Source organism: Apodemus sylvaticus, chromosome 3 (genome assembly GCF_947179515.1).
Source record: "Apodemus sylvaticus chromosome 3, mApoSyl1.1, whole genome shotgun sequence".
Taxonomy (NCBI): Eukaryota; Metazoa; Chordata; class Mammalia; order Rodentia; family Muridae; genus Apodemus; species Apodemus sylvaticus.
The window spans coordinates 159088565-159113427 of record NC_067474.1 but is presented as its reverse complement, the minus strand read 5'-3'; the positions used below and the strand labels follow the sequence as shown (position 1 = coordinate 159113427).

The 24863-nt window shown below is 37.8% G+C and overlaps 1 pseudogene; it reads left to right on the top strand.

Annotated features, from left to right (window-relative positions):
- The first annotated feature begins 1317 nt into the window (after positions 1-1317).
- The window catches only part of LOC127680432 (arylacetamide deacetylase-like 4), a 45246-nt pseudogene continuing 21700 nt past the window's right edge, over positions 1318-24863 (top strand).

Here is a 24863-nt window from a genome sequence, read left to right as displayed (position 1 = left end):
TGTCTGCAATTCCTGTTTTTTTGTTTTTGTTTTTATTTGTGTTTGTGTGTGTGTGTGTTCTTCTTATGTCATGGTACTTTGCTCAAAGTAACTCATAGAAACATATATTAAACTTCATGTTGTAATCTTTGTACACTATTTTGCCTGGGGGAAATTCCAGGTGTTACAGGAGCCTGCTGTGTGAGGCTCTAGGTCAGGAATCAGCACTCTAATCTCCTCTAATAGCCTTACCTGCCTCTTTTCTGACAAAGCTTTGGCTTTAGCAAACAAAAGAACAGACCCAGAAAGCAGAAAAGGTACTGTTTAAAACCTTGCAAATTGGCATTTGGGTGGACAGTTGAAACCAGTGAGTTCTCTGCAGTTTTCTGCATTCTTAAAAAAATAGACATGAGAGAGAGAGAGAGAGAGAGAGAGAGAGAGAGAGAGAGAGAGAGAGAGAGAGAGAGAGAGAGAGAAACCAAGGAGGTGGAGGCAGGAAGGGTTTTTGCCAGCTTTAGCCAGGATTTGGTGCAAAAGTGGGCTTATCACAGACTTTGTGTGAGGAAGTCTATGTAACCCATATTAGACTTCTTTCTGCGACCTGAACAGTTGGGGTGACTAAGAGTCCCATCTTGCTATTCTTTTAAGTGGTGGTCCTCCTTGTGGAGAGCCATATTGGGGTGCTGTGCCACCTGGCAGGACTTGACATTGATCAAGGTGAAGTTCCTCTCCCAGTCTTCGAGCAGGAATTCCTGTGCTAGCCATAATCCCCTCCACCTAGGGTGGAGCGCTCAGACCAAGGTGAAGCCTATTGTTCTCCAAGGATAACCGCTTCCTGAGAGACACTAGCCACCACCTGACACCAGCCTCTCACAGAGCAAGCAGAAGCAGTTTCCAGCTTTTGGGGGAGGCCTCTTGCCCCGCCTATATATATATATATATATATATATATATATATATATATATATATATATATATATATATATATATATTTGGAGACCTTCATTAAACTTTGAGCCTTGAGTAGGAAATCTTCTCTTGGTTCCATGTTTCTCTTGTCACCCTGTTCCCTATCCCAAGCTTTCCTTCCAGGGAACCCGTTAAACCATTCAAATGTAGCCGTGGGCAGCTACATTCCTTGGTATGATTTTTGGTCTATTAGTTTCCTGATGCACAGGTTCTTCTGGTTCCAAATGGCTGACTCAAGTGGCTATGTAAGGTGACAGGTTAATTCATCTGGTCAGATACAGTCTGGGAGGAGTGGCTGGGGGCATCAGCCTACAAAACTGGGTTTCAAGGGAAGTTTTCAGAATGGCAGGTTTTATGGGCCTTGGGATTATGACTTCTATGTGGCTGGCGCTCCTGGCAATCCTGTCTATATTTATCCTGGGAGTCTTCATATGGACTGTTATTCAGCATTTTCTTACTGTGGAAATCCCTTCTGCCTTGCAGCATCCAGTCAGGTTTAGATTTATTCATTGTCTGGTACTGTTCCTGATTAATCTGGTGAGTCTGCTCTTGTGGGGACTGCGGGGGGTAAAGATGTTATCTGTAGCTCACTTCTTCCTCTTCTTCCTTTTCTCCTCCTCTTCCTCCTCTTCCTCTTGCCATTCTTCCTATATTCCTCCAAGACAGAGTTGGAGGAAATTTCATGTTTCCCTTATCTCTCTTCTTTTATCCCTTCCTTTCTTCCCTTTATTTCTATTTCTTCTCTATTTCTACTCCTTTTCTCTCTGTTTACCCACTGCATTTTTGAGACAGTCTCATGTTGCAGCCTAGCCTGACCTTGAGTATACAACCCTCTGGCTTCCTTCTCCTGAGGTTTAGAATGATAGGCATGCATTACCACTGTAGTCTACCATGCGGTTTTTCTTTTTTAAATGAGAACTGAGAAAACAAATTTCAGACCAGTTGAAAGCCCATACATACTGTAAGAGTTAAGAGGTCTATAACAACACCTTCAACAGCAGTCTGTTTCTTTCTTCCTCTTGTTTTCTTGTCTCCAGGAGTTTTCTTACATTGATATGAAGTCTTCTTAGCTTTGTTCTCAGCACAGAAAAGACATTGTTTGCTCATCAAATTACCTGGATAATATACCATCCCATCTTTTTTAGCATGGGTGCATTGGACAGGTAGGTTGGCTGAGTCAGATTGATTTGACCTTAGATAGGAGGCAGGGAATTTGAATTAATTGCCAATGTCCTAGCTCTCAGCGGAGACCTGGCAGTGGCCAGAGTCCACAGTGGATTTCTCAGAGGACATTTGGGAAGGAGCAGAGGAATGAGAAATTCCTGTCCATACTGTCTGGTGTGCATTCTTATTCTGTTTTCATTGGTTATGATTGATGAGAAGGCAAGGCAAAAGGGAATTGAATCAGCTGGTCATGTTGCATCTACAGTTAGGAAGAGAGAACGTGGATTGCATGATGCAAGGTTTTCTTTCTCTACATACACAGTTCAGGATTCCAGCCAGGGTAGACTGCCCTCCAGAATTATTTCAAAGAGGACAATCCTCCACAGATAGAGGCCTATATTCTATATTCTGAGAAATTGACATTTAACATTATCACAATATAATACCAATCACTGAGAAGGCATGCTTGGGACCTGTGTACACAGTTAATATTCTTCCATTCCTCAATGCCAGCCCTTATGTCTTTTAAGGTCAGCACTCTTTACCTTTTGGTCTGAAGTTTCAGGAAATAGTATCAATAGTCCCAGAGAGTGAACCACTGCACAACCAGGCTGTGGATGATAGAGCTATTCCCATCTATAAATCATATGAAGATCTATACCATTGTAACCAAATATAACCTTAATTTTGCATAAATATACAAAAATGTATAAGAGAAGATTCAATAATCTACCCTTTTCCTGATTATTCCTATATTCCCCTTTTTATTTGTATAACTAAAAAGGAAAGATTTAACTCTAACATAGTAAAACTAATTATAATAATGAAGCTATTTCTGCCAAGCTTTCTGAAATGTTTAACTTGGTTATATTTGGCAGTTTTAGCATTAAGTATTTTTGAGTTCAAACTTCTCTAGAATGTTCATGTCAGTTTCATATGAACTCAGCGATTTGAAGGGTCTTGAGCAGTTGTCGTCCGAAGTTGATCGTTGGGAGGTGTTTGTCAGTTTAGTGGCAATTCTGACTAGGTAGAACACAGCAATCAACCCAAAGGTGTCCACTGTTTGGGCAGAACATGGTGACAGAAGAGGCATGGGGCAGTTTTGCCCAGTGGTAGCATTACCATAATCCATGAAAATTCATTGTTGTGGGGCCTCATCATCTTCTTGGAGACCTCAAAGGTTATGTTTTGCAAATATATTCCTTTTCTTGGAACAAATTCTCTTGGTGATCCTTCTTCTTTCTTCAGATTTTTCACTTGTTCAGTGGTCACCAGATTACTTAGCTGGATTCTTTTATTCTCCTGGAGCAATGAAGACAAAACCTTGCCCCTTCCCTTACTCTGAGAGAGAATGGGATTCCCCCCCTTTTTTTGGCAGATTATATCTTTCCCAGGGCAAAATGCTTTTTGGCAATAGAAAAAAGTATCTTCCAATTGAAATTAAGAGAAGTTCTTTTGAAGATTTGAAACTAAATGTATTTTGCTGGATAAATGTACCTATTTTCCCTTTCTCTTTATATGTATATTTGCTTTTTTTTTTCCCCTAGAATTTAGGAAACAACCAATTTTTAGAGATCTGCCTGACTCTGCTGGGATTAAAGGCATGGGCTACCACTGCCCTCCTCAAATATTTTTATTTTAGCACCAAATCATTCCAACTTCTTAGAGATTTAGAAAAAAGTTTGAACTACAGTAACTCTTTGAATTTGTTTAAAACATTTTAAATCTCCTCATTCTGTGTTTTTTTTATTGTTTTTTTTTTTTTTGTAAAATACTAAACAACAATAATATCCTTTTATTTAAGTAGAAACTCAAATGTTGAATCCAGGATGGCCTGGGCCACCTGGCAATGTACAGTCTACTGTTCTAACATGGACGTCAGACACGTAGCTTAAGAAAACCTATTTTTCATTTCATGCCAGTAAGGCATGTGCGTCTTTGGTAAATTAATCTTAAAGGTAGAGTGGTGGGTACTTTTGAGAGCTCAATTCCTATTGTGTCCTGCTTATGAATAACCTGGACACTCTGTGACTATTCTTGATAATACCTTTAAATATTTTTTCTCAGAAGCATTCTTTATTTTATGGTTTGTTTCTGAGATTGGAGGAATGTTGTTAATCTGTGATTTCTGTGGCTCAACAAATCCTGTCCTCATAAATTCATGGCTATATTAGCCACACATGGCTTTAATTTTCCTATTTGATTTCTGCCTCTATACACTCAACCCATCTTGTCCTTTGTTGTACCTGAGATAAAGTTCCAATTGTTAGAAGCTAAGTATTTATCTCCTAAAGAGGTCAGTCTGGGTACAAAGGTTTTGGTAAAATTATGGTTACATCCACTAAACCTTCAATTTCAGTGCTATTTGTTTGTATTTTCAGCTTAGGTCTCTGATCATTTATAGCAGTTTTCCAAAATATATGTTGTCTGGTCTTTCCTGATTTTTTTTTTTTTTTGTTTCATCTGCTAAAGGAATTCTGACCTTGATTATATCCAGATCAGTCTTGTTTTTTAACAACAGGCATCAAATCTTTTAATTGTTCTGTGAATGAGTTTCTCTAATGCTGACAGGAAATGATTGAATTGAATTTGATATTGAGGCCTGCCAGAGACCCCATAGGGCATTTCCCAATGGCAAAAGGTTACCTTGTCTGCCGTTTGTTTGTTGATTTGCATTTATTAGTCCAATACTGGCCTTTCCCACACCTTCTACATACTCCAGAAGACTGAGGCCTTCTTTTTGTATTATTTCTAGAAAAGCACATTGTTTCTAGGAGTGCCTTGCCTAAAATCCCTTTTCAGTCTTTTTTTTTCCTTTTTAATATTTATTTATTTAATGAATGCATGTGAGTATATGCTTGCTCTCTTCAGACACACCAGAAGAGGGCATCTGATCCCATTACAGATGGCTGTGAGCCACCATGTGGTGGCTGGGAATTGAACTCAGGACCTCTGGAAGAGCAGTCAGTCCTCTTGACCACTAAACCAGTTCTCCAGCCCTACAATTCCTTTTCTTTCTTTCTTTCTTTCTTTCTTTCTTTCTTTCTTTCTTTCTTTCTTTCTTTCTTTCTTTCTTTCTTTCTTTCTTTCTTTCTTTCTTTCTTTCTTTCCTTTCTTCCTTTCTTCCTTCCTTCCTTCCTTCCTTCCTTCCTTCCTTCCTTCCTTCCTTCCTTCCTTCCTTCCTTCCTTCCTTCCTTTCTTTCTTTCTTTCTTTCTTTCTTTCTTTCTTTCTTTCTTTCTTTCTTTCTTTCTTTCTTTCTTTCTTTCTTTCTTTCTTTCTGAGTGTTTAATTTGATAATTTATTTTTTTTTAATTCGGTATATTTTTTGTTTACATTTCAAATGATTTCCCCTTTTCTGGCTCCCTGAAAGTCCCATAAACCCTCTTCCCTCCCCCTGTTCCCCCATCTACTCCTTCCCACTTTCCTGTTCTGGTATTCCCCTATACTGCTGCACTGAGTCTTTCCAGAACCAGGGGCCACTCCTCTGGTTTTTTTTTGGACATCATTTAATATGTGGATTATGTCTTGGGTATTCAAAGTTTCTAGGCAAATATCCACTTATCAGATCATGATTGATCTTTTGAGACTGGGTTACCTCACTTAGTATGATGTTCTCCAGCTCCATCCGTTTGTCTAAGAATTTCATGAATTCATTGTTTCTAATGGCTGAATAGTACTCCATTGTGTAAATATACCACATTTTTTGTATCCATTCCTCCGTTGAGGGACACCTGGGTTCAAAATGACCTTGCTTACCCTAATTAAAACATCTGCCATTTTGATTTTTTCTTAAGATTTTTAGAAATTACTTTTTCTATCAGATTAGCACCATAAACATGAGATCCAGTATCATTAATATATCTAATCCATTCTTCTATTGGTTTTAAATGTCTAATCACCTGTTTGCATTTTTTTTGGATATTTTCTTTATTTACATTTCAAATGTTTTCTGCTTTCCAGGTCTCCCCTTCAGAAACTCCTATCCCATTCTCCTCTCAGCCCACTGCCTCTATGAAGGTGCTCCTTCACCCACCCACCCACCCACTCTTGCCTTTCCACCCTGGCATTTCCCTACACTGGGGCATCAAATACTCTCCAGCCCAAGGGCTGCTCCTCCCACTGTTGTCCAACAAGGCCATCTTCTGCTACATATGCAGCTGGAGCCATGGGCACCTCCATGTGTACTCTTTGGTTGCAAGTCCAGTTCCCAGGAGCTCTGGGGGTGGTGGTGGTGGTGGTGGTGGTTCTTGCTGGGTGATACTGTTGTTCCCCCCAGGGGGCTGCAATCTCCCTCAGCTCCTTCAGTCACTTCTCCAATTGCTCCATCAGGGACCCCAATGATTGGCTCAGTCCAATGATTGGCTACAAAAACCATTCTGTATTTGTCAGGCTCTGGCAGAGCCTCTTAGGAGAAAGCCATATCAGGCTCCTCCTGCATCAGTCAGCAAACACTTTCCAGCATCCACAATAGCCTCTGGGTTTGGTGACTGTATACTGAATGGATCTCCAGGTGAGGCAGTGTCTGCTCCATACTTTGTCTCCATATTTCCTCCTGTGAGTATTTTGTTCCCCCTTCTAAGAAGAACTGAGGCATCCACACTTTGGTCTTCCTTTTTCTTGGGCTTCATATGGTCTGTGAATCTTTGGTATTCCAAGCTTTTGGGCTAATATCCACTTATTAGTGAGTGCATACCATGTGTGTTCTTTTGTGATTGAGTTACCTCACACAGGATGTTATTTTCAAGTTCCACCCATTTGCCTGCAAATTTCATGAAGTCATTGTTTTTAGTAGCTGAGTCGTATTCCATTGTGTAAATGTACCACATTTTTCTATATCCATTCCTCTGTTGAGGGACATCTGGGTTGTTTCCAACTTCTTTTTGTCTTTGTATGCCTATCATTATATCTGAATTTTTTCCAAAAAATTTTTATATTTTCAATTATCCTATGTAATCCTCAATTTTATGATAAATATTTTATGAAAATCTTCAGTTTTATCAGAAAATATTTCCACTTCATTTTTCAATTATATCCTAAATGTATTTATATGCCTATTATTTTATCTTACATTTTTTCCAAAAAAATCTTCAATATTATCAATTATCCAACTTAATCCTCAATTTTATCACACACAGCTTAGATGAAAATCTTCAGTACTATCAGATAATGTCTACACTTCCTTTTTAAATTATATCCTAAATGCATTTGTATGCCTAGCTTTGTATCTGTGTGTTTTTCCAAACAAATCTTCTATTTTATCAGCAACACTATGTAATCCTCTATTTTATCATACATGTTTTATGAAAATCTTCAGTTTTATCAGAAAATGTCTCCTCTTCCTTTTTCCTTTATATTCTAAATGCATTTGTATGCCTATCATTCTGAGTTTTTTCCAAAAAATTTATATGATTAATTATCCTATGTAATCTTCAACTTTATGATACATATGTTATATGAAAATTTTCACTTTTATCAGAAAATATTTCCACTTCATTTTTCAATATTACCCTAAATATATTTATATGCCTATTATTTTTTCTGAGTTTTTTCCAAATAATATTCTAAATTATCAGTTATCCTATGTAATCCTCAATTTTATCACAAACAGGTTAGATGAAAGTCTTCAGTATTATCAGAAAATGTCTACACTTCCTTTTTCTTTTCTTTTTTCTTTTCTATATTCTTTGTTTACATTCCAAAAGCTTTCCCCTTTCCCAGTCCCCCCCACCCCCATATGTCCCATAAGTCCTCTTCTCTCCATCCATTCTCCTATCTTTCCCCCTCCCTTTTCTCTGTCCTGGTACTCCCCTACAATGCTGGACCAAGCCTTTCCAGGATTAGGGCCCTCTTCTTTCTTCTTCATGGGAATCATTTGATATGCTAGTTGTATCTTCAGTATTCAGAGCTTCAGGGCTAATTAATATCCTTATCAATGATTGCATTCCATGTGTATTCCTTTGTGATTGTGTTACCTCGCTTAGGATGATATTTTCTAGTTCCAACCATTTGCCTAAAAAATTCATGAATTCATTGTTTTTAATTGCTGAATAGTACTCCATTGTGTATATATACCACATTTTCTGTATCCATTTCTCCATTGAGGGATATCTGGGTTCTTTCCAGCTTCTGGCTATTATAAATAAGGCTGTTGTGAACACAGTGGAGCATGTGTCCTTATTGCATGATGGGGAATCCTCTGGGTATATGCCCAGGAGAGGTATAGCAGGGTCCTCCGGAAGTGTCATGTCCAGTTTTCTTAGGAACTGCCAGACTGATTTCCAAAGTGGTTGTACCATCTTACAATCCCACCAGCAGTGGAGGAGTATTCCTCTTTCTCCACATCCTCGTCATTACCTCCTGTCTCCTGAGTTTTTAACCTTAGCCATTCTGACTGGTGTGAGGTGAAATCGCAGGGTTGTTTTGATCTGCATTTCCCTAATGACTAATGATGTTGAGCACTTCTTAAGGTGCCTCTCAGCCATTCAAATTTCTTCAGGTGAAAATTCTTTGTTTAGATCTGTACCCCATTTTTTAATAGGGTTATTTGGTTCCCTGGGGTCTAACTTCTTGAGTTCTTTGTATATATTGGATATTAGCCCTCTATCAGATGTGGGGTTGGTGAACATTCTTTCCCAATTTGTTGGTTGCCGTTTTGTCCTTTTAAAAGTGTCCTTTGCCTTACAGAAACTTTGTTATTTTATGAGGTCCCATTTGTCAATTCTTGATCTTAGAGCATAAGCTATTGGTGTTCTGTTTAGGAACTTTTCCCCTGTGCCCATGTCCTCAAGGGTTTTCCCCAGTTTCTTTTAGTTTCAGTGTGTCTGGTTTTACGTGGAGGTCCTTGATCTGCTTGGAGTTGAATTTAGTACAAGGACATAAGAATGGATCAATTTGCATTCTCCTGCATGCTGACCTCCAGTTGAACCAGCACCATTTGTTGAAAAGGCTATCTTTTTTCCACTGGATGTTTTCAGCTCCTTTGTCGAAGATCAAGTGACCATAGGTGTGTGGATTCATTTCTGGGTCTTCAATTCTATTCCATTGGGCCTCTTGTCTGTTACTATGCCAATACCATGTAGTTTTTAACACTATTGCTCTGAAGTATTGCTTGAAGTCAGGGATACTGATTCCCCCAGAATTTCTTTTGTTGTTGAGAAGAGTTTTAGCTATCCTGGGTTTTTTGTTATTCCAGATGAATTTGAGAATTGCTTTTTCTAACCCTGTGAAGAACTGAGTTGGGATTTTGATGGAGATTGTGTTGAATCTGTAGATTGCTTTTGGCAAGATGGCCATTTTAACTATATGAATCCTGCCAATCCACGAGCATGGCAGATTTTTCCATTTTCTGAGGTCTTCTTCGATTTTCTTCTTCAGAGACCTGAAGTTCTTGGTGGAGGTTTTCAGGTCACTTAAGTAGACTATCATGTCATCTGCAATTAGTGATAATTTGACTTCTTCCTTTCCAATTTGTATCCCCTTGATCTCCTTATGTTGTCTAATTGCTGTAGCTAGAACTTCAAGTACTATATTGAAAAGATATGGAGAGAGAGGACAGCCTTGTCTAGTCCCTGATTTTAGTGGGATTGCTTCAAGTTTCTTTCCATTTAGTTTGATGTTGGCTACCAGTTTGCTGTATATTGCTTTAACTGTTTAGTTATGGGCTTTGAATTCCTGTTCTTTCCAAGACTTTTAGCATGAAAGGATGCTAAATTTTGTCAAATGCTTTTTCTGCATCTAATGAGATGATCATATGGTTTTTTTCTTTGAGTTTGTTTATGTAGTGGATTGCATTGATGGATTTCCTTATATTGAACCATCTCTGCATCCCTGGGATGAAGCCTACTTGATCATGGTGGATGATCATTTTGATGTGTTCCTGGATTCAGTTGGCAAGAATTTTATTAAGTATTTTTGCATCAATATTCATAAGGAAAATTGGCCTGAAGTTCTCTTTCTTTGTTGGATCTTTGTGTGGTTTTGGTATCAGCATAATTGTGGCTTCATAGAACGAGTTGGGTAGAGTTCCTTCTGTTTCAATTTTGTGGAACAGTTTGAAGAGTATTGATGTTAGGTCTTCTATAAAGGTTTGATAGAATTCTGCACTGAAGCCATCTGGTCCTGTGCTTTTTTGGTTGGGAGACTTTCTATGACCCTTTTTATTTTTTCAGGTGTTATGGGACTGTTTAGATGATCTATTTGATCCTGATTTAGTTTTGGTGTCTGATATCTGTCTAGGAAACTGTCTATTTCCTCCAGATTCTCCAGTTGTGTTGAGTATAGGCTTTTGTAGTAGGATCTAATGATTTTTTAAATTTCCTCAGTTTCTGTTGTTTTATCTCCCTTTTCATTTCTAAGTTTGTTAGTCTGTATACTGTCTCTGTGCCCTTTGGTTAGTCTGTCTAAGGGTTTATCTATCTTGTTGATTTTCTCAAAGAACCAGCTCCTGGTTTTGTTGATTCTTTGTATGGTTCTTTTTGTTTCTACTTGATTGATTTTGGCCCTGAGTTTGATGATTTCCTACCTTCTACTCCTCCTGGGTGAAATAGCTTCTTTTTTGTTCCAGGGTTTTCAGGTGTGTCATTAAGCTGTTAGTGTATGCTCTCTCTGTTTTCTTTTTGGAGGCACTCAGGGCTATGAGTTTTCCACTTAGCACTGCTTTCATTGTGTCCCATAGATTTGGGTATGTTGTGTCTTCATTTTCATTAAATTCTAAAAAGTCTTTAATTTCTTTCTTTATTTCTTCCTTTACAAAGGTATCATTGAGTAGAATATTATTCAGTTTCCATGTATATGTGGGTTTTCTCTTGTTTTTGTTGCTATTGAAGACCATTTTTACTCCATAGTGATCTGATAGGAGGCATGGGATTATTTCGAACTTCTTATATTTGTTGAGGTCTGTCTTGTGACCGATTATATGATCGATTTTGGAGAAGGTACCGAGAGGTGCTGAGAAAAAAGTATATTCTTTTGCTTTAGGATAAAATGTTATATATATATATATATATATATATGTTAAATCTAATTGGTCCAAATAGTTTCACTGTGTCCCTGTTCAGTTTCTGTTTTCCTGATTGGTCCATTGAGGAAGGTGCAGTGTTGAAGTCACCTACAATTATTGTGTTAGGTACAATGTGTGCTTTGAGCTTTAGTAAAGTTTCTTTTTATGAATGAGCGTGCCCTTGCATTTGGAGCATAGATGTTCAGGATTGAGAGTTCTTCTTGTTGTATTTTTCCTTTGACCAGCAAGTAGTGTCCCTCAGAGTCTCTTTTGATGACTTTGGGTTGAAAGTCAATTTTATCTAATATTAGAATGGCAACTCCAGCTTGTTTCTTGAGATCATTTGCTTGTAAATCTGTCTTCCAGCCTTTTACTCTAAGGTAGTGTTTGTCTTTGACACTGAGGTTTGTTTCCTGTATGCAGCAAAATGTAGGGTTCTGTTTACGTATCCAGTCAGTTAGTCTATGTCTTTTTATTGGGGCATTGAGCCCACTGATGTTAAGAGATATTAAGGAATAGTGATTATTACTTCCTGTCATTTTTGATGTAATTTTTTAAATTTGATTGGTTATCTTCTTTTGGGTTTGATGAAAGAAGGTTACTATCTTGCTTTTTCCAGGGTGAAGTTTCCCTCCTTGTATTGGTGTTTTCCTCCTATTATCCTTTGTAGGGCTGGGTTTGTGGATAGATATTGGGTAAACTTGGTTTTGTCATAGAATATCTTAGTTTCTCCATCTATGGTGATTGAGAGTTTTGCTTGGTATAGTAGTTTTGGCTGGCATTTGTGTTCTCTTAGAGTCTATATGAGATCTGCCCAGGATCTTCTAGCTTTCATAGTCTCAGGTGAGAAGTCTGGTGTGATTCTGATAGGTCTTCCTTTATATGTTACTTGGCCTTTTTCTCTTACTGCCTTTAATATTCTTTCTTTGTTTAGTACATTTGGGGTTTTGATTATTATGTGATGGGAGGTATTTCTATTCTGGTCCAGTCTGTTTGGAGTTCTGTAGGCTTCTTGTATATTCATGGGCATCTCTCTCTTTAGGTTAGGGAAGTTTTCTTCCATAATTTTATTGAAGATGTTTGCTGGCTCTTTAAGTTGTAAATCTTTACTCTCATCTATGCCTATAATCCTTAGGTTTGGTCTTCTCATTGTGTCCTGGATTTCCTGGATGTTTTGGGTTACAAGCTTTTTGCATTTTGCATTTTCTTTAACTGTTGAGTCCATGGTTTCTATGGTATCTTCAGCATCTGAGATTCTTTCTTCTATCTCTTGTATTCTGTTGTTGATATTTGCATCTATGTCCCCTGATTTCTTCCCAAGGTTTTCTATCTCCAAAGTTGTCTCCCTATGAGTTTTCTTAGTTGTTTCTACTTCTGATTTAGATCTTGGATGGTTTTGCTTAGCTCCTTCACTTGTTTGTTTGTGTTTTCCTGTAATTCTTTAAGAGATTTTTGTGTTTCCTCTTTCATGACCTCAGCCTGTTGACCAAAGTTCTCCTGTATTTCTTTAAGTGATTTTTGTGTTTCCCTTGTAAGGGCTTCTAACTTTTGATCCATTTTCTCCTGAATTTCTTTAAGTATGTCCTTCATGTGTTTCTGTACCAGCATCATGACCAGTGATTTTAAATCCAAATCTTGTTTTTCTGGTGTGATGGGGTATCCAGGACATGCTGTTAAAGGAGAATTGTGTTCAGATGCTGCCATATTGCCTTGATTTCTGTTAGTGACATTCCTGCGTTTGCCTTTTGCCATCTAGTTCTCACTGGTGTTAGTTGGTCTTGTTGTCAATGCCGGACTCACCAGTGCAAGCTGCCTCTTCCCAGCTGGCCTCTGGTGCACAGCTGACCTCCTGCACTGCCTGGAGACAGGGTACTGTGGCCCAGGCTGTTCAGATCCTGAAGCAGAGACCTGAAGGCTCCTGCCTGGGGCCTGCTGGACTCACCAGAGCACACTGACTCCTCCTAGCCGGCCTCTCAGGTGCCCCTCTGGCCTCTTGCAGGGCCTGGAGATGTGGCGTTGTAGCCCAGGTTGTTCTGGATGCAGAAGCAGAGATCTGAAGACTCCCACCAGAGGCTTCAGGACTGGAACCTAAGCTCTGTGGGGCCAGACCCACCACAGCATGCTGTGTCCTCCCAGCCTGCCTCTGGGTGCACCAAGGAATGTTTTTGTTTCCTATTTAAGGGCTTCTGCATGTTGACCCATGTTCTCCCATAAACCCCTATGGGATTTTTTTATTGCCTCTTTAAGGGCTTCTACCTGTTGACCCATGGTCTCCCATATTTCTTTAAGGGAATTTTGTGTTTCCTCTTTAAGGGCTTCTACCTTTTGATCCATATTCTCTTGTATTTCTTTAAGGGATTTTTGTGCTTCCTCTTTAACAGTTACTACTTGTTGACCCATGTTCGCCTGCATTTCTTTAAGGGAGTTATTTATGTCCTTGAAGTCCTCCATCAGCAACATCAGCAGAGATGTGATTTTAAATCTAGCTCTTTTTTTCTGATGTGATGGAGTATCCAGGGTTTGCTGTTGTGGGAAAACTGTGTTCTAATGATGCCATGTTGCCTTGGTTTCTGTTGGTAATGATCTTGTGTTTGCCTTTGACCACCTTGTTATCTCTGCTGCTAGCTGGTCTTGCTGTCTCTATCTTCTTTGTCCTGCAGGCCTGTGTTCCTGCATTCCTGGGATTCCCTTTCTCTCCAATGCCCTGCAAACAGCTGGGTCTCCAGGAAGTATCAGGTGATGGGGTCTCCCCTGTGGCAGACTTGGCAATGGTCGAATGCCCTGCAGGCTGCTAGTTCTCAAATGTTCTGCTGCTCCTTGATCTCAAATGCCCTGCTGATGCTGGTTCTCGAAAGCCCGGCTTCTGCCAGTTCAAATGCCCTGCTGGTGCCAATTCTTGAATGGCCTGCTCCTGCCAGTTTTCTAGAAAGTATCAGGAAGTAGGATCCTCCCCAAGTCAGAAGTGGCATAGGTCTACCACATTCAACAGAATGGGGCAGCAAGTCAACAATTTTTACTATGTAAATTTTAAGCCTGTTTAACAACTAGTCCTAAACTTCATACACCTCTAACTAACCATACATTAACATTTCATGACAAATTTAGATACATTATAAACTATACCTTGTCTTTTTCTGTTTCTTTTTTATGCTGGTATGGGTGTTTTGTCTGCATGTATATCTGTGCAATGCCTGTATGTGTAGTGTATATGGATAGCTGCATATCCTCCATGGATCCTCCTCCTGAGTAACAATTGTTCTTGAGAATTTAGCCATGTCTCCAGCCCTTAATCATACCTTGTTAAAGATAATGCTCACTAAAGGAAACTTGTCAGGCCCCATGATTCTTGCATAAGTAATACAAATGAGGAAGTCTGTACAAGTTGCATTCTCTATATGAGGACAAATTGGTAGTAATAAAAATTTGTTTTTGAGAAAATTTGAAAAGTAAATATCTTATATGCATGCTAGGTATAACATAGGTATGAATTCTGATGTGATTAGTTTTAATGTATCATATTCAAACTACACAGTTTCATTTTAATTAATATCTCATGTTGTTTTGATAGTATGAAATTTAAAGTTACTATTCTCTTTCTCATTGTGATTAAGAATTCCATGCTTAGGGAAAATAACATAAGAGCTGAAAATGAAGTTATAGAACTGAGTACCATTTAGAGGGTAGCACTGAAATTATATATATATATATATATATATATATATATATATATATATATATATATATAAAGCAAAATAAACAAAATAAATATCTCAGTGAATAGTCTCACAAAAGACATGCTCCAAATTGAGGATAAGATCACAAGACCTGAAGAAAAATTATAAGAATTAGAAATTCAAACTATGACAAAGATAAAACAACAAGAAAAAATGCAGCTCATAGATGAACAAGGAAGTATGATTAAAAGTTCAAATTTAAAACCTTTGAGAACAAGACAAAGAAGAAGCCACTCTAGGTGTCAACTGCATATCCATAATATTGCAGTTATACATATCCAAAATAATGTGAGAAAAGTAGACATCTGTCTAGTAGAAGTATATAAACAGCAACTCTGAAGCCCTATTCCCTTGAAAAGATGACCCCGCCATCCCATGAGCCTGCTTTCTGTTCCTGGTCCTCTATGACCCAGAGAACAGAACTGAGCTCCATAGGAGGACCTCCAAGATTTACTCACCCTCCTCTTTCTTGTCTTTTCTCGAGTTCTGACATGATGCTTTTAGTGCCTTCTCTCTAGTCCCTGAGCTTGACAATAAAGTTTGAAAGGAGTAGATCGCAGAAAATAATCAAACTCAGGGCTGAAATCAACCAAGTAGAAACAAAAAGAACTATACAAAGAATCAACCAAACCAGGAGCTGCTTCTTTGAGAAAATCAACAAAATAGATAAACCCTTAGCCAAACTAACCAGAGGGCACAGAGACAGTATCCAAATTAACAAAATCAGGAATGAAAAGGGAGATACAACAGAAACTGAGGAAATTCAAAAAAATCACCAGATCCTACTACAAAAGCCTATATTCAACAAAACTGGAAAATCTGGATGAAATGGACAATTTTCTAGACAGATGCCAAATAACTAAGTTAAATCAGGATCAGATAAACCATCTAAACAGTCCCATAACCCCCAAATAAATAGAAGCAGTCATTGAAAGTCTCCCAACCAGGGCAGTGGTGGTGGTGCACGCCTTTAATCCCAGTACTTCAGAGGCAGAGGGAGGTGGATTTCTGAGTTCGAGGCCAGCCTGGTCTACAAAGTGAGATCCAGGGTAGCCAGGGCTACATAGCTACACAAAGAAACCCTGTCTCAAACCCATCCCCCCCCCAAATGTCTCCAGACCAAAAAAAGCCCAGGACCAGATGGGTTGAGTGCAGACTTCTAAGACCTTCAAAGAAGACCTAATATCAATACTCTTCAAGCTATTCCACAAAATAGAAACAAATGGAATTTTACCCAAATTTGTTCTATGAAGACCCAAAAAAGATAGAGAACTTCAGACCAATTTCCCTTATGAATGTCAATGCAAAAATACTCAATAAAATTCTCTAAAGCTGAACACAAGAACATATCAAAATGATCATTCACCACAATCAAGTAGGCATCTCCCAGGGATGCAGGGATGGTTCAATATACAGAAATCCATCAACTTGATCCACTACATAAACAAACTCAAAGAAAAAAATCACATGATCGTTTCATTATATGCTAAAAAAGCATTAGACAAAATTCAATATCCCTTCACGTTAAAAGTCTTGGAAAGATCAGGATTTCCAGTCCCATACATAAACATACTAAAAGCAATTATATAGCAAACTAGCAGCCAACATCAAAGTAAATGGAGAGAAACTTGAAGCAATCCCAGTAAAATCAGAGACTACCCAAGGCTGCCTACTCTCTATTAGATGTAGTTCTAGCTAGAGCAATTAGACAACAAAAGGTCATCAAAGGGTTACAATTAGGAAGGAAGAAGTCAAAATATCACTATTTGCAAATGATATGATAGTATACTTAATTATAGTCCCCAAAATTCCACCAGAGAACTCCTACAGTTGATAAACAACTTCAAGAAAGTAGCCAGATATAAAATTAACTCAAACAAATCAGTAGCTTTCCTGGACTCAAAGGGTAATCAGGCTGAGAAAGAAAGGGAAACAATACCCTTCACAATAGTCACAAACAATGTGAAATATCTTGGTGTGACTCTAATCAAACAAGTGAAAGATCGGTACAACAAGAACTTGAAGCTTCTGAAGATAGAAACCACAGAAGACTGCAGAAAATGGAAAGATCTCCCATGCTTGAGGATTAGCAAGATTAATATAGCAAAAATGGCCACTTTGCCAAAAGCTATCTACAGATTCAATACAATCCCCATCAAAAATTCAACTCAATTCTTCATAGAGCTAAAACAGCAATCCTCAAATTCATTTAGAATAAAAAAAAAAAAACCAGGATAGCAAAAATATTCTCAACAATAAAAGAACTTCTAGGGAAATCACCATCCCTGACCTTAAGCTGTATTCCAGAATAATAGTTATAAAAATACTGCATAGTATTGGTACAGTGGCAGGCATGTAGATCAATGGAATAGAATTGAAGACCCAGAAATGAACCCACATGCCTATAGTCACTTGATCTTTGACAAAGGAGCTAAAACCATCCAGTGGAAAATAGATAGCTTTCTCAACAAATGGTGCTGGTTCAACTGGCAGTCAACATGTAGAAGAATGCAAATTTATTCATTCTTATTTTCCTGTACAAAAACTCAAGTCCAGGTGGAACAAGGACTTCTACATAAAACCCGATACACTGAAACTTAGGAGAAAGTGTAGAAAAGTGTTAAAACAGATGGGCACAGGGGGAAAGTTCCTGAAAAGAACACCAATGATTTATGCTCTAAGATCAAGAAAAGACAAATGGGACTTCATAAAAATGCAAAGCTTCTGTAAGGCAAAGGGCACTGTTAATAGGACAAAATGGCAACCAACAGATTGGAAAAAGATCTTTACCAATCCTATATCCGACAGAGGGCTAATATCCAATATGTACAAAGAACACAAGAAGTTAGACTCTAGAGAACCAAATAACCCTATTTTAAAATGAGGAACAGAGCTAAACTGAGAATTTTCAACTGAGGAAACTCAAATGGCCAAGAAGCACCTAAAGAAATGTTCAACATCTGTAGTCATCAGGAAAATACCAATCAAAACAACCCTGAATTTCCACCTCACATCAGTCAGAATCGCTAAGTTCAAAAACTCTGGTGACAGCAGATGCTGGTAAGGATATGAAGAAAGAGAGAACATTCCTCCATTGCTGATAGGATTGCAAGCTGGTACAACCACTCTGGAAATCAGTTTGGCAGTTCTTCTGAAAATTGAACATAGTATTCCCTGAGGACCCAGCTATACCACTCCTGGGCATATACCCAAAAGATGCTCCCACATGTAATAAGGACACATACTCCACTATGTTCATAGCAGCCATATTAATAATAGCCAGAAGTTGGCACAGGGACAGGCAAGTGGACCAATGGAATAAAATTGAAGACCCAGAAATGAATCCACACACTTATGGTCACTTGATCTTTGACAAAGGAGCTGAAAACATCCAGTGGAAAAAAGATAGCCTTTTCAACAAATGGTGCTGGTTCAACTGGAGGTCAGCATGCAGGAGAATGTAGACCAGGCTGGCCACGAACTCAGAAATCTGCCTGCCTCTGCCTCTCAGAGTGCTGGGATTACAGGTGTGTGCCACCACCACCTGGCGAGGTTCCATTTGTTAATTGTTGATTTTAGAGCTTGAGCCGTTGGTGTTTTGTTCAGGTAATTTCCCCCTGTGCCCATGTGTTTGAGGCTTTTCCCCACTTAATCTATTAGTTTTATTGTATCTTGTTTTACTTGGAGGTCCTTGATCCACTTGGACTTGAGTTTTGCACAAGGAGACAATAAAGGTTTGATTTGCATTCTTTTACATGATGACCTCCAGGTGAACCAGCATCATTTGTTGAAAATGCTGTCTCTTTTCCACTGGATGGTTTTAGCTCCTTTGTCAAAGAACAAGTGACCATAGGTGTGTGGGTTCATTTCTTCATTTTCAGTTCCACTCCATTGATCCACTGACCTATCTCTCTACCAATACCATGCAGTTTTTATTGCAATTGCTCTATAATACAGCTTAAAGTCACGGATGGAGATTCCCCCAGAAGTTCTTTTAGTGTTGAGAATAGTTTTCCCTATCCTTTTTTTACTTGTTTGTTTTTGTTATTGCAAATGAATTTGCAAATCATTCTTTCGAATTCTATGAAGTATTGAGTTGGAATTTTGATGAGGGTTTCATTGAAACTGTAGATTGCTTTTGGCAAGATGGCCATTTTTTTTTTTTTTTTTTTTTTTTTTTTTTTTTTTTACTATAGAAATCCTGCTAATCCATTAGCATGGGAGATCTTTCTATCTTCTGAGAACTATGATTTCTTTCTTCAGAGACTTGAAGTTCTTGTCATGCAGATGTTTCACTTGCTTGGTTATATCACACCGAGGTATTTATATATATTTTTTGTGACTATTGTGAAAGGTGTTGCTTCCTTAATTTCTTTCTCAGCCTTTTTATCTTGTGAGTAGAGGAAGGCTACTGATTTGTATAATTTTATATCTAGCCACTTTGTTGAAGTTGTTTATCAGGATTAGGAAATCTCTGGTAGAATTTTTTGGGTTACATAAGTATAATTTTATATCAGCTACTAATAGTGATATTTTTGACTTCTTCATTTCCAATTTGTATACTTTTGGCCTCCTTTTGTTGTCTAATTGCTCTGGCTTGGAGTTTGAGTACTATATTGAGTAGGTAGGGAGAGAGTGGCAGCCTTGTCTAGTCCCTGTTTTTAGTGGAATTGCTTTAGGTTCCTCTCCATTTAGTTTGATGTTGGCTATTGGGTTGCTTTATTTTGCTTTTACTATGTTTAGTTATAGACTTTGAATTCCTGATCTTTTTAAGACTTTTACCATGATGGAGTGCTGGATTTGTCAAATGCTTTCTCAGCATCTTATGATCATGTGGTATTTTTTTTAATGGGTTTATTTGTATGGTGTATTCGCATTGAAATCCACATTGATCAATTGCTATGTATAGAACCATCCCTGCATCCCTAGGATGAAGCCTCCTTGATCATGGTGAATGATAATTTTGATGTGTTCTCAGATTTTCTTTATGAGAATTTTATTGAGTATTACTGCATCGATACTAATAAGGAAAATTGGTCTGAAGTTCTCTTTCTTAGTTGAGTCTTTGTATGGTTTGGTATAAGCGTAGTTGTGGCATCACAGTATGAATCGGGTAATTTTCCTTCTGTTTATATTTTGTGGGATAGTTTGAAGAATATTTGTAATAGCCCTTCTTTGAATATTTGATACAATTCTGCATAAAAACAATCTGGAACTGGGCTTATTTGGTTGGAAGACTTAATGACTGATTTATGTCTTTAGGGGTTAAAATTAGGATCATATAAACAATGATCCTAATTAGCTAGTTTAGCTGGTTTATATGATCCTGATTTAACTTTGGTACCTGGTATCTGTCTAGAAAATTGTTGATTTCTTACAAAATTTCCAGATTTGTTGAGTATATGCATTTGAAGAATGATGTGATGAGTTTTCAAATTTCCTTACTTTCTGTAGATTTGTCTCCTTTTTCATTTCTGACTTTGTTAATTTGGATACTGTCTCTGTGCCCTCTGGTTAGTCTGGCTAATGGTTTATCTATCTTCTTGATTTTCTCAAAAAAACAACTCTTGGTTTGATTTATTCTTTGTATAGTTCTTTTTGTTTCTACTTGGCTGATTTCAGCCCTCAGTTTGAATATTTCCTACTGCCTACTCCTCTTGTGTCTATTTGCTTCTGTTTGTTCTAGAGCTTTCTGATTTGCTGTCAAGCTCCTAGGGTATGCTCTCTCCCATTTCTATTTGAAGGCACTCAGAGCTATGAGTTTTCTTCTTAGCACTGCTTTCATTGGGTACCATAAGTTTGGTTATATTGTGCCTTCATTTTAATTAAATTCTAAAAAGTCTTTAATTTCTTTCTTTATTTCTTTCTTGATCAAGTCATAACTGAGTAGAGCAGTGTTCAGGTTCCACATGTATGTGAGCTTTCTGGTTTTATTTTTATTTTTATTATTTTTTTTTTTTATTTTTTTGTTTTTGAAGACCAGCCCTAGTCCATGGTGATCTGAGAGAATTAATGAGATTGTTTCAATCTTCTTGTATCTGTTGAGGACTGTTTTGGAACTGATTATATGGTCAGTTTTGGAGAAGGTACCAGTACCATGAGGTTCTGGGAAGAAGGTATATTCCTTTGTTTTCGAATGAAATGTTCTATAAAATCTGTTAAATCCATTCGGTTTATAACTTCTATTAGTTTTGCTGTGCCTCTGTTTAGTTTCAGGGTCCATGATGAGAGTGGGGTGTTGAAGTTTCCCACTATTATTGGGTGAGGTGCAATGTGTTTGAGCTTTAGTAAAGTTCCTTTTAGGAATGTGGGTGCTCTTTCATTTGGAGTATAGATGTTCACAATTGACAGTTCATTTTGACAATTTTTTTCTTTGATGAGAATGATATGTCCTTCTGTATCTTTTTTGATAACTTTTGGTTGAAATTGATTTTATTTGATATTTGAATGGCTACTCCAGCTTGATTCTTGGGAACATTTGCTTGGAAACCATTTTTCCAGCCTCTTACTCTGAGTTAGTGTTTGTCTTTATTACTTAGGTGCTTTTACTGTATGCAGCAAAATGCTTGGTCCTGATTATGTATATAGTCTGTTAGCCTATGTCTTTTTATTGGGGAATTGAGTCCATTGATGTTAAAAGATATTAAAGAAAAGTGATTGGTACTTCTTGCTCTTTTTGTTGTTAGAGGTGTAATTATCTTTTTGTGGCTATCTTATTTTGGGTTTGTTAAAAACAGATTATTTTGCTTCCTTTTCTAAGGTGCAGTTTCCCTCCTTGTGTTTGAGTTTTCCATCTATTATCTGTTTAGAGCTTAGTTTGTGAAATGATATTGTGTAAATTTGGTTTTGTCATGGGATATGTTGGTTTCTCCATCTATGGTAATTAAGAGTTTTGCTTGGTACAGAAGCCTGGACTGGCATTTGTGTTTCTTAGGGTCTGTGTGAAATCTGCCCAGGGTTTGTTCAATTCTTTCACCTGTTTGTTTGTGTTTTCTTGTAATTCTTTAAGGGATTTTTGTGCTTCCCCTTTAATGGCTTCTACCAGTTTACCTGTGTTCTCCTTTATTTCTTTAAGGGAGTTATTTTTGTCCTTCTTAAGTCTTCTAACATCATTATGATATGTGATTTTAAATCAGAATCTGAGTTTTTGGTGTGTTCAGGTATCCAGGACTTGCTGTGGTGGGAAAACTGGGTTCTGATGATGCCATCTAGCTTTGGTTTCTGTTGTTTACGTTCCTGTGCTTGCCTCTCGCCTTACAGTTATCTCTGCTGTCAGTTTGTTTTGCTGTCTTTGACTGGAGTTTGTCACTCCTGTAAGCCTGTGAGCTTCTGATCTAGGTGTATCAACACTCCTGGAAGAGCAGCTCTCTCTTCACAGGATTTGAGTTTGGATAAGTGTGGCACAGCATCAGCTCTAAGGTGCAGGTGGACACCAGAAGTCTCAAAGCCTCATTCTCAACTCTGTAGTTCTTACTTGCATATTATTAAAGAACCTGAGAAGGAAAGTTAATGAAATATTTTTTATGAAAGAAATTTACCATTTATAGCATTGGCCCAGGGATATTTAAGCTATAAATTATTTTATCATTGATAGTTCCTATATAATGTGGTAGTATTTTGACCAAAGTTTTATTTCAAGGGTTGTATAGGGGCATGCAGGAGGAATGATGACTGGCTTTAGAACTCAGGGAATATGGCCCACTGGTTAGCACAAAACAATAACACCTTGGTTAAGGCAAGGTTCCAAGGACTGTGTCCTGAAGATTTTATGCTGTTATGGGGTTCTTCTCTGCTTGCTGTCACCACTTCTGTCTTAATCTAATAATTGCATAAAATCTCAAAATGGACTTGCAACTGTTCAGTGTGCAGTATCTTTGACAATAATAATAATACTTAATCTTTTTCAGGCATTGCTTCTGGAGCAGAGGATTGATTCAATCATTACCTTAGGAAATAACTTAAAAAATATATTTTCAGCAATAATCACCCCCCTTAGAACGCATTTGGAAAACTAAAATTATTAGGGAAACAAGCTTAAGATGATTCTGTTACTAGATGTAGATCTGATGTATAAAATCTAAAAGAACAATTTGAAGTTCAGAAAGGCATACTTTTGTTAGTTAATCCAGGGAATTTTAAAGGTCACAAGACAAGAAAAATGGCAGCACTGCCTGATGTACCTCTGAGACTGACTGGTGATGATTGATTTCTCATACCCAGTTTTGTATTCAGGTAACTGATATAATTTAATAAGAATTGCTGATTAGTAAATATGAATTCAAATCATTTAAAATACATATGATTGATTTTGTATAAAAGTAATGCCTTTTGATTTTTTTTTTTATGTGATGGTCAGGGCTGCAGCAGAGAGAGAGAGAGAGAGAGAGAGAGAGAGAGAGAGAGAGAGAGAGAGAGAGAGAGAGAGGAGAGAGAGGCCTTTTGATTTTTTACAAGGTTACTTTTAATGATAAATAATAGCACATTCTGGGGAGGGTAAGGAGAGACAGGGACATTCCTCCATTGCTGCTGTGAGTTTTAACTGGTACAACCACTCTCAAAATCAATCTTGTGGTTCCTTAGAAAATTGGAAATAGTTCTACCTGAATACTCAGCTATACCAGTTCTGGCATATACCCAAAAGATGCACCAGTATACCATAAGGACACGAGCTCCACCCTGTTCATTATAGCCTTATTATTATGGTCAAGCTGGAAACACCACAGATGTCCTTCAGTGGAAGAATAGATGCAGACTAATTGGTTCAATTACACAGTGTAATTCTATTCAACTATGAAAATGCAGACTGATTGGTTCAATTACACAGTGTAATTCTATTCAACTATGAAAAACAAGGACTGTAGCCAGGCGGTTGTGGCACACGCCTCTAATCCCAGCACTCTGGGTGGCAGAGGCAGGCAGATTTCTGAGTTCGAGCCCACCTGGTTTACAGAGTGAGTTCCAGGATAGCCAGGGTTACACAGAGAAACCCTGTCTTTGAAAAACCAAATCCAATAAAACCAAAACAAAACAAAAAAAAAAAAAGAAAAGAAAAGAAAAGAAAAAACCAAGAAAACAAACAAACAAACAAAAAAAACAAGGACGGTATGATATTTGACAGAGGATATATATGGAACTAGAAAATATTACCCCGAGTAAAATAACCCAGAACTGGGCTGGAGAGATGGCTCAGCGGTTAAGAGCACTGACTGCTCTTCCAAAGGTCCTGAGTTCAATTCCCACCAACCACATGGTGGCTCACGACCATCTGTAATGGGATCAGATGCCCTATTCTGGTGTGTCTGAAGGCAGCTATAGTGTACTCATATGCACATAATAAATAAATACATTAAAAAAACCCCCAGAACTAAAAGGACATACATGGTATGTAGTCTCTTATAAGTGCATATTAGTCAACATTAACCATGATACAACTTAAAGTCAATATGAATTTCAACAAGAAGTAAGACCCAAAACTGGATACTTCAGTCTTCCTTAGAATGCAGAGCAAAACAATTATGGGAGACAGGGGGAAGTAAGTACTTGTGTGGGAGATGGGATGTTGAGGGAAAAGGGAGACAGGGTCAGGTATGGTGAGAAGTAGAAGAGAAGCCCAGAGGACAGGAAAAATAAATAGGAATATGAAGTTGCAGGGATGTGGGTTGGGAAGAGTGGAGGTTTTCTAGAAAGTCTCAGATATCTGGGATGTGAGAGTCTTTCTGAACTTCTAGTTTTGTAACTTTAGATTTCTACCTGCCAGTAAGAGAGAAATGGGCTGAAAAATTACTTTACCACCTTACAATATGCTAATCTATAATTGGTTTATTGTATAAACTGTGTGTAAGAGTTTGTTGGAACTTTGTTCCATTGTTCATATCTCCACATATGTTTATATGTAAAGGTGTTTGGGTGTGTTTTGGGACTTTCTTCTTCTACTGTATATATATATATATATATACATATATGTATCTTTATTATGTGAGAAATAGTTGGAGCCTGTTTTTTAGAACTTTGTTACATT